Source organism: Coregonus clupeaformis, chromosome 8, assembly GCF_020615455.1.
Source record: "Coregonus clupeaformis isolate EN_2021a chromosome 8, ASM2061545v1, whole genome shotgun sequence".
In the NCBI taxonomy this organism is placed as follows: domain Eukaryota; kingdom Metazoa; phylum Chordata; class Actinopteri; order Salmoniformes; family Salmonidae; genus Coregonus; species Coregonus clupeaformis.
In genome coordinates this window covers 64,899,586-64,910,008 of record NC_059199.1, presented here as the reverse complement: position 1 = coordinate 64,910,008, position 10,423 = coordinate 64,899,586, and positions in this window count along the sequence as shown.

The following is a 10,423-nucleotide window of genomic DNA, read 5'->3' as shown; positions in this document are numbered from 1 at the left end:
CCGGTGTGGGGAGATGGGACATATCTCCCTGGCAGTGTGGAAACCAGCCGATGAACCTATGCCCACTGCGGAGTCCTCCAGCTCAGCACCCACACACACGTTTGCCTCGCTCTTGGGAGTCGTAGATGGCGGCCCAGATCGACCCCCCACCTGCCCGGTAACTGTGAATCACCATGATGTGGAGGCCTTACTGGATTCTGGTAGCCGGGCCACCCCTGGTGCGTGAGGATTTGGTGGGCCCAACGTGTCTGACCCCCGGGGAAAGTCCTCCCAGTTTCCTGTGTCCATGGGGACACCAGAGAATACCCCATTACTGAACTTACAATGACCAGCACACGGGGAACCATACACACGACGGCGGGGGTGGTTGATTCCCTCCCCGTCCCTGTCCTAATTGGACGAGACTGCCCAGCCTTTTACCCACTCTGGAGAGAGTCTCAGGAGAGGATAACCCGAGTACCTGGAAACGGAGAGGCAAGACTCATCCTGGGAAGGCTCCGGTGCAATCCTCCGAATACTCACTCCCGCCCGGGCTCTGATAGGGATGGCAGGTGCCCAGACCGACACAGAGACGGAGGTACAGAATCTGGACAAAGAACTGTCTGGTCTGAAGGGGACCGCTGAGAGGTATCGTTTGTTAAAGCAACAGTTAGACATGAAGACAGAAGAGTTAGATATCCTCCAGGCTAAACTCCAACAGAGCTCCTTCCTAAGCAACAGGAGGAGCTGGAGAGGCTGCGCGGGACCATCGAGGAGTGTGAGGAGACCCTGCGCAGTAGTAAGGAGGTCCAGAAGAAGGCAGAGGAGAAGTACAGGTGTTGGAGAACAAGATGAAGAGAATGCGAGGCAAAGAGAGAAGGAACTGAAAGCTGCTCAACAGAAGCTAAACTCTGCTAAAACCAAGGCTGATCGTTCAGTAAGAAACTCAAGGAGAGACAACAGGAGGCTGAGTCCCTGGTCCTAGAGGTGGAGGAGTTGAAGAGAGCAGGCTGGCAAGCACCACGGCAATGCGGCGCCCTCTCCCGGCGTGATGCCTTCTTCCGCTGCCTTTACCCCGACGAGGACGTCGGTCCCGAGGAGGGATGTGTGATGTCACGAGAGGCTGTGTCCTGGAGGGACGTTACATCCCCTGAGGTGGCTGCAAACCCAGACAGCTATGGCTCCATCTGCTGGTATGGTCGGGAACTCCACCCCTCTATGGCCAATCTTCCCACGCAGCTGAAACAAATGAGGAGCTGATGAGCTGAAGGTTTGGGAAGTGAAGAGACACAGTCTCCAACCTGGGCTCTCTGGAGGACAAGAGTGCTGCACGTCCACTTCCATGAGGAATATAAGGATTTGGAGATACTTACCTTTGGGAAATACTCACCTTTGGATATATGCACCTGTGGAAATACGTGAGAGACATTTGGAAGGACTTTTTGCTGGGTTGGCCACTAGCTGCAACGTGGACTACAGTAAGGCTGGGGAAAAGTTATCTGAGCGAGTGAGAATTATGATTTTGGATGTGGAAGAGACATCCCTGAACTGTTAACCCTTAAAGAGCCACAAGAGAACAGAATTTTGTTATATTTTCGTTAATTTCCCAAGACCTATAATAAAATCCTTGTTTTGTTTTGAACCTTGTCTCCTTGCACTACTTGAGCAATCCCGCTGAAAGCTGTGTAGCCTCTCGTGACGTCACAATATATATATATATATATATATATTTAAGTATAAAAATGCGCTGCAATTTTTTCAATAAAATAAACTGCTGTTCCAATTGCGTCCACTGGATGGCGCAATAGCAATTGTGTTAAGCAAGCAAACTGTTTATACCGGGGCAGAGCAAGTAGGTCAAGCACGTGCAGCCAATGAGCTACTTTGTTTTGCCCGCGATATTTATTACGGCTTCTACTTTTAACATTATGTGCTTTGGCACCCTCATTGCCCAATATGTCTCTGTCAAAAAAGAAAAGTGGACTGCAGAGTGCAGAGTGTTCCAAGAAAAATGGTCATCCTATTTAATCACGGAATTGAATGGGAAAGCTGTTGTTTGGTGTGTTCAGAGCATGTTGCAGTGCTGAAAGAATATAACCTTCAGCCGCCACTATGTGAGTCTTCATGCCGACAAATATGACAACTTTCAAGGACAGCGGAGATGAGAGAAGGTGAATGAACTGTTGGCGGGTCTGAAGAAACAGCAGTCTGTGTTTACTCACAACCGAGACATCAGTGACGCTGCAGTGAAAGCTAGCTACCTCATTGCTAATGAAATCGCAGTGGCTTCAAAACCATTTAGTCAGGGTGAATTTGTAAACATGCATGATGAAGGCAGCGGAGATTGTGTGCCCTGAAAAAGCGGCAGGCTTTTGCAAATATCAGCCTGACAAGAAACACAGTTGCAGACAGGGATTTCCGATCTTTCAGTGGATTTTGCACCAGGAGGCTTTGTGTTGCAAGTCATTAAAGATGGATAACGTCATGAAGGCGAGGTCATCCAAACTGTTAATTTCATCCGATCCAGAAGCCTGAATCGTCAGTTTGACAGCCTTCTCAGAGAGAAAGACCACATCTATGGCCTGCCATACCACACTGAGGTAAGATGGTTAAGCCGAGGTGCTGTGCTGAGGCGTTTCTTTGATTTACGAGAAGAAATTGAACAGTTCATGGAAGAAAAGGGCAAACCAGTGTTAGAATTTCATTCCGCAGAATGGATGCAGGACCTTGCATTTATGGTGGATGTTACAGAGCACCTGAATAACTTGAACAAACAGCTGCAAGGGCGCAACAAAGTTGTCACGCAGTATTATGACAGCATACGTTCTTTCAAGTTGAAGCTGTCATTGTGGGAGACGCAACTTGCCGGTGGTGATGCAGCTCACTTCCCTGTCTGAAAAATGTGTGCGCGACCCAACATGTGGCAGACATGAAGCGGTTCAAAGATAAAATAACTGGACTGTTACGGGAGTTTGAGCAACGCTTTCAGATTTATGTTTATATGTTTTTATGTTGATGTGCTATTGTTTTTAATTGATTTTATTTTATTTGTATATTTAACCTATTCTTGACTCTGTGGTTCTTGCACTTGTTTGGGGAACAGGATTTCATTATTTGTATCTACATTTCTGCCTGAGAAATGACACCCTGATATAGTTCTGTGATCTGTGATATACTTCTGTGAATCACTGAGGCATTGTGTGTTTGTGTGTTCTTTGTCCTCAGAACTTTCAAATAACTTGAGGTGTTTTATGATTAATAGTGATGTTGTGCTTTTGGACACTGTCCTCAGGCTCCAGCTTTATGTTTATATGTTTTTATGTTGATGTGCTATTGTTTTTAATTGATTTTATTTTATTTGTATATTTAACCTATTCTTGACTCTGTGGTTCTTGCACTTGTTTGGGGAACAGGATTTCATTATTTGTATCTACATTTCTGCCTGAGAAATGACACCCTGATATAGTTCTGTGATCTGTGAAACAGTTCTGTTAATCACTGAGGCATTGTGTGTTTGTGTGTTCTTTTTCTTTAGAATTTTCAAATAAACTTGGCGTGTTTTATGATTAATAGTGATGTTGTGCTTGTACTATTTTGGACACACTGTCCTCAGGCTCCAGCTTTATGTTGTATGATGATCGTATTAAAACAAAGAAAACAATCTGAAGTTGTTGTTTTTAAGTTATATATACCATGATTTTTCCGGTCCGGCCCACTTGGGAATAGATTTTCCTCCATGTGGCCCCTGAGCTAAAATGAGTTTGACACCCCTGCCCTATAGTGTAGTGTAGCCAGTTACATACTGTAGGCCCTATAGTGTAGCCAGTTACATACTGTAGGCCCTATAGTGTAGCCAGTTACATACTGTAGGCCCTATAGTGTAGCCAGTTACATACTGTAGGCCCTATAGTGTAGCCAGTTACATAATGTAGGCCCTATAGTGTAGCCAGTTACATACTGTAGGCCCTATAGTGTAGCCAGTTACATACTGTAGGCCCTATAGTGTAGCCAGTTACATACTGTAGGCCCTATAGTGTAGTGTAGACCAGTTACATACTGTAGGCCCTATAGTGTAGCCAGTTACATACTGTAGGCCCTATAGTGTAGCCAGTTACATACTGTAGGCCCTATAGTGTAGCCAGTTACATACTGTAGGCCCTATAGTGTAGCCAGTTACATACTGTAGGCCCTATAGTGTAGCCAGTTACATACTGTAGGCCCTATAGTGTAGCCAGTTACATACTGTAGGCCCTATAGTGTAGCCAGTTACATACTGTAGGCCCTATAGTGTAGCCAGTTACATACTGTAGGCCCTATAGTGTAGCCAGTTACATACTGTAGGCCCTATAGTGTAGCCAGTTACATACTGTAGGCCCTATAGTGTAGTTTAGCCAGTTACATACTGTAGGCCCTATAGTGTAGCCAGTTACATACTGTAGGCCCTATAGTGTAGCCAGTTACATACTGTAGGCCCTATAGTGTAGCCAGTTACATACTGTAGGCCCTATAGTGTAGCCAGTTACATACTGTAGGCCCTATAGTGTAGCCAGTTACATACTGTAGGCCCTATAGTGTAGCCAGTTACATACTGTAGGCCCTATAGTGTAGCCAGTTACATACTGTAGGCCCTATAGTGTAGCCAGTTACATACTGTAGGCCCTATAGTGTAGCCAGTTACATACTGTAGGCCCTATAGTGTAGTGTAGCCAGTTACATACTGTAGGCCCTATAGTGTAGCCAGTTACATACTGTAGGCCCTATAGTGTAGCCAGTCACATACTGTAGGCCCTATAGTGTAGCCAGTTACATACTGTAGGCCCTATAGTGTAGCCAGTTACATACTGTAGGCCCTATAGTGTAGCCAGTTACATACTGTAGGCCCTATAGTGTAGTGTAGCCAGTTCACATACTGTAGGCCCTATAGTGTAGCCAGTTACATACTGTAGGCCCTATAGTGTAGCCAGTTACATACTGTAGGCCCTATAGTGTAGCCAGTTACATACTGTAGGCCCTATAGTGTAGCCAGTTACATACTGTAGGCCCTATAGTGTAGCCAGTTACATACTGTAGGCCCTATAGTGTAGCCAGTTACATACTGTAGGCCCTATAGTGTAGCCAGTTACATACTGTAGGCCCTATAGTGTAGCCAGTTACATACTGTAGGCCCTATAGTGTAGCCAGTTACATACTGTAGGCCCTATAGTGTAGCCAGTTACATACTGTAGGCCCTATAGTGTAGCCAGTTACATACTGTAGGCCCTATAGTGTAGTGTGGCCAGTTACATACTGTAGGCCCTATAGTGTAGCCAGTTACATACTGTAGGCCCTATAGTGTAGCCAGTTACATACTGTAGGCCCTATAGTGTAGTGTAGCCAGTTACATACTGTAGGCCCTATAGTGTAGCCAGTTACATACTGTAGGCCCTATAGTGTAGCCAGTCACATACTGTAGGCCCTATAGTGTAGCCAGTTACATACTGTAGGCCCTATAGTCTAGTGTAGCCAGTTACATACTGTAGGCCCTATAGTGTAGCCAGTTACATACTGTAGGCCCTATAGTCTAGTGTAGCCAGTTACATACTGTAGGCCCTATAGTGTAGCCAGTTACATACTGTAGGCCCTATAGTGTAGCCAGTTACATACTGTAGGCCCTATAGTCTAGTGTAGCCAGTTACATACTGTAGGCCCTATAGTGTCCAGTTACATACTGTAGGCCCTATAGTCTAGTGTAGCCAGTTACATACTGTAGGCCCTATAGTGTAGCCAGTCACATACTGTAGGCCCTATAGTGTAGTGTAGCCAGTTACATACTGTAGGCCCTATAGTGTAGCCAGTTACATACTGTAGGCCCTATAGTGTAGCCAGTTACATACTGTAGGCCCTATAGTGTAGCCAGTTACATACTGTAGGCCCTATAGTGTAGCCAGTTACATACTGTAGGCCCTATAGTGTAGCCAGTTACATAATGTAGGCCCTATAGTGTAGCCAGTTACATACTGTAGGCCCTATAGTGTAGCCAGTTACATACTGTAGGCCCTATAGTGTAGCCAGTTACATACTGTAGGCCCTATAGTGTAGTGTAGCCAGTTACATACTGTAGGCCCTATAGTGTAGCCAGTTACATACTGTAGGCCCTATAGTGCAGCCAGTTACATACTGTAGGCCCTATAGTGTAGCCAGTTACATACTGTAGGCCCTATAGTGTAGCCAGTTACATACTGTAGGCCCTATAGTGTAGCCAGTTACATACTGTAGGCCCTATAGTGTAGCCAGTTACATACTGTAGGCCCTATAGTGTAGCCAGTTACATACTGTAGGCCCTATAGTGTAGCCAGTTACATACTGTAGGCCCTATAGTGTAGCCAGTTACATACTGTAGGCCCTATAGTGTAGCCAGTTACATACTGTAGGCCCTATAGTGTAGCCAGTTACATACTGTAGGCCCTATAGTGTAGCCAGTTACATACTGTAGGCCCTATAGTGTAGTGTAGCCAGTTACATACTGTAGGCCCTATAGTGTAGCCAGTTACATACTGTAGGCCCTATAGTGTAGCCAGTTACATACTGTAGGCCCTATAGTGTAGCCAGTTACATACTGTAGGCCCTATAGTGTAGCCAGTCACATACTGTAGGCCCTATAGTGTAGCCAGTTACATACTGTAGGCCCTATAGTGTAGCCAGTACATACTGTAGGCCCTATAGTTAAGTTTAGCCAGTCACATACTGTAGGCCCTGTAGTGTAGCCAGTTACATACTGTAGGCCCTATAGTGTAGCCAGTTACATACTGTAGGCCCTATAGTGTAGTGTAGCCAGTCACATACTGTAGGCCCTATAGTGTAGCCAGTTACATACTGTAGGCCCTATAGTGTAGCCAGTTACATACTGTAGGCCCTTTAGTGTAGCCAGTTACATACTGTAGGCCCTATAGTGTAGCCAGTCACATACTGTAGGCCCTATAGTGTAGCCAGTTACATACTGTAGGCCCTATAGTGTAGCCAGTTACATACTGTAGGCCCTATAGTGTAGTGTAGCCAGCCACATACTGTAGGCCCTATAGTGTAGTGTAGCCAGTTACATACTGTAGGCCCTATAGTGTAGCCAGTTACATACTGTAGGCCCTATAGTGTAGCCAGTTACATACTGTAGGCCCTATAGTGTAGCCAGTTACATACTGTAGGCCCTATAGTGTAGCCAGTTACATACTGTAGGCCCTATAGTGTAGCCAGTTACATACTGTAGGCCCTATAGTCTAGCCAGTTACATACTGTAGGCCCTATAGTGTAGCCAGTTACATACTGTAGGCCCTATAGTGTAGTGTAGCCAGTTACATACTGTAGGCCCTATAGTGTAGCCAGTTACATACTGTAGGCCCTATAGTGTAGCCAGTTACATACTGTAGGCCCTATAGTGTAGCCAGTCCACATACTGTAGGCCCTATAGTGTAGCCAGTTACATACTGTAGGCCCTATAGTCTAGCCAGTTACATACTGTAGGCCCTATAGTGTAGCCAGTTACATACTGTAGGCCCTATAGTGTAGGTCCAGTCACATACTGTAGGCCCTATAGTGTAGTGTGAGTTACATACTGTAGGCCCTATAGTGTAGCCAGTTACATACTGTAGGCCCTATAGTGTAGCCAGTTACATACTGTAGGCCCTATAGTGTAGCCAGTTACATACTGTAGGCCCTATAGTGTAGCCAGTTACATACTGTAGGCCCTATAGTGTAGTGTAGCCAGTTACATACTGTAGGCCCTATAGTGTAGCCAGTTACATACTGTAGGCCCTATAGTGTAGCCAGTTACATACTGTAGGCCCTATAGTGTAGCCAGTCACATACTGTAGGCCCTATAGTGTAGCCAGTTACATACTGTAGGCCCTATAGTGTAGTGTAGCCAGTTACATACTGTAGGCCCTATAGTGTAGCCAGTCACATACTGTAGGCCCTATAGTGTAGCCAGTTACATACTGTAGGCCCTATAGTGTAGCCAGTTACATACTGTAGGCCCTATAGTGTAGCCAGTTACATACTGTAGGCCCTATAGTGTAGCCAGTTACATACTGTAGGCCCTATAGTGTAGCCAGTTACATACTGTAGGCCCTATAGTGTAGCCAGTTACATACTGTAGGCCCTATAGTGTAGTGTAGCCAGTCACATACTGTAGGCCCTATAGTGTAGCCAGTTACATACTGTAGGCCCTATAGTGTAGTGTAGCCAGTTACATACTGTAGGCCCTATAGTGTAGCCAGTTACATACTGTAGGCCCTATAGTGTAGCCAGTTACATACTGTAGGCCCTATAGTGTAGCCAGTCACATACTGTAGGCCCTATAGTGTAGCCAGTTACATACTGTAGGCCCTATAGTGTAGCCAGTTACATACTGTAGGCCATATAGTGTAGCCAGTTACATACTGTAGGCCCTATAGTGTAGCCAGTTACATACTGTAGGCCCTATAGTGTAGCCAGTTACATACTGTAGGCCCTATAGTGTAGCCAGCCACATACTGTAGGCCCTATAGTGTAGTGTAGCCAGTTACATACTGTAGGCCCTATAGTGTAGCCAGTTACATACTGTAGGCCCTATAGTGTAGCCAGTTACATACTGTAGGCCCTATAGTGTAGCCAGTCACATACTGTAGGCCCTATAGTGTAGCCAGTTACATACTGTAGGCCCTATAGTGTAGTGGAGCCAGTCACATACTGTAGGCCCTATAGTGTAGCCAGTTACATACTGTAGGCCCTATAGTGTAGCCAGTTACATACTGTAGGCCCTATAGTGTAGCCAGTCACATACTGTAGGCCCTATAGTGTAGCCAGTTACATACTGTAGGCCCTATAGTGTAGTGGAGCCAGTCACATACTGTAGGCCCTATAGTGTAGCCAGTTACATACTGTAGGCCCTATAGTGTAGCCAGTTACATACTGTAGGCCCTATAGTCTAGTGTAGCCAGTTACATACTGTAGGCCCTATAGTGTAGCCAGTTACATACTGTAGGCCCTATAGTGTAGCCAGTTACATACTGTAGGCCCTATAGTGTAGCCAGTTACATACTGTAGGCCCTATAGTGTAGCCATCACATACTGTAGGCCCTATAGTGTAGCCAGTTACATACTGTAGGCCCTATAGTGTAGCAGTTACATACTGTAGGCCCTATAGTGTAGCCAGTTACATACTGTAGGCCCTATAGTGTAGCCAGTTACATACTGTAGGCCCTATAGTGTAGCCAGTTACATACTGTAGGCCCTATAGTGTAGTGTAGCCAGTTACATACTGTAGGCCCTATAGTGTAGCCAGTTACATACTGTAGGCCCTATAGTGTAGCCAGTTACATACTGTAGGCCCTATAGTGTAGCCAGTTACATACTGTAGGCCCTATAGTGTAGCCAGTTACATACTGTAGGCCCTATAGTGTAGCCAGTTACATACTGTAGGCCCTATAGTGTAGTGTAGCCAGTTACATACTGTAGGCCCTATAGTGTAGCCAGTTACATACTGTAGGCCCTATAGTGTAGCCAGTTACATACTGTAGGCCCTATAGTGTAGCCAGTTACATACTGTAGGCCCTATAGTGGAGCCAGTTACATACTGTAGGCCCTATAGTGTAGTGTAGCCAGTTACATACTGTAGGCCCTATAGTCTAGTGTAGCCAGTTACATACTGTAGGCCCTATAGTGTAGCCAGTTACATACTGTAGGCCCTTTAGTGTAGTGTAGCCAGTTACATACTGTAGGCCCTATAGTGTAGTGTAGCCAGTTACATACTGTAGGCCCTATAGTCTAGTGTAGCCAGTTACATACTTTAGGCCCTATAGTGTAGTGTAGCCAGTTACATACTGTAGGCCCTATAGTGTAGCCAGTTACATACTGTAGGCCCTATAGAGTAGCCAGTTACATACTGTAGGCCCTATAGTGTAGCCAGTTACATACTGTAGGCCCTATAGTGTAGCCAGTTACATACTGTAGGCCCTATAGTGTAGCCAGTTACATACTGTAGGCCCTATAGTGTAGTGTAGCCAGTTACATACTGTAGGCCCTATAGTGTAGCCAGTTACATACTGTAGGCCCTATAGTGTAGCCAGTTACATACTGTAGGCCCTATAGTGTAGTGTAGCCAGTTACATACTGTAGGCCCTATAGTGTAGCCAGTTACATACTGTAGGCCCTATAGTGTAGCCAGTTACATACTGTAGGCCCTATAGTGTAGCCAGTCACATACTGTAGGCCCTATAGTGTAGCCAGTTACATACTGTAGGCCCTATAGTGTAGCCAGTTACATACTGTAGGCCCTATAGTGTAGTGTAGCCAGTTACATACTGTAGGCCCTATAGTGTAGCCAGTTACATACTGTAGGCCCTATAGTGTAGCCAGTTGCATACTGTAGGCCCTATAGTGTAGCCAGTTACATACTGTAGGCCCTATAGTGTAGCCAGTTACATACTGTAGG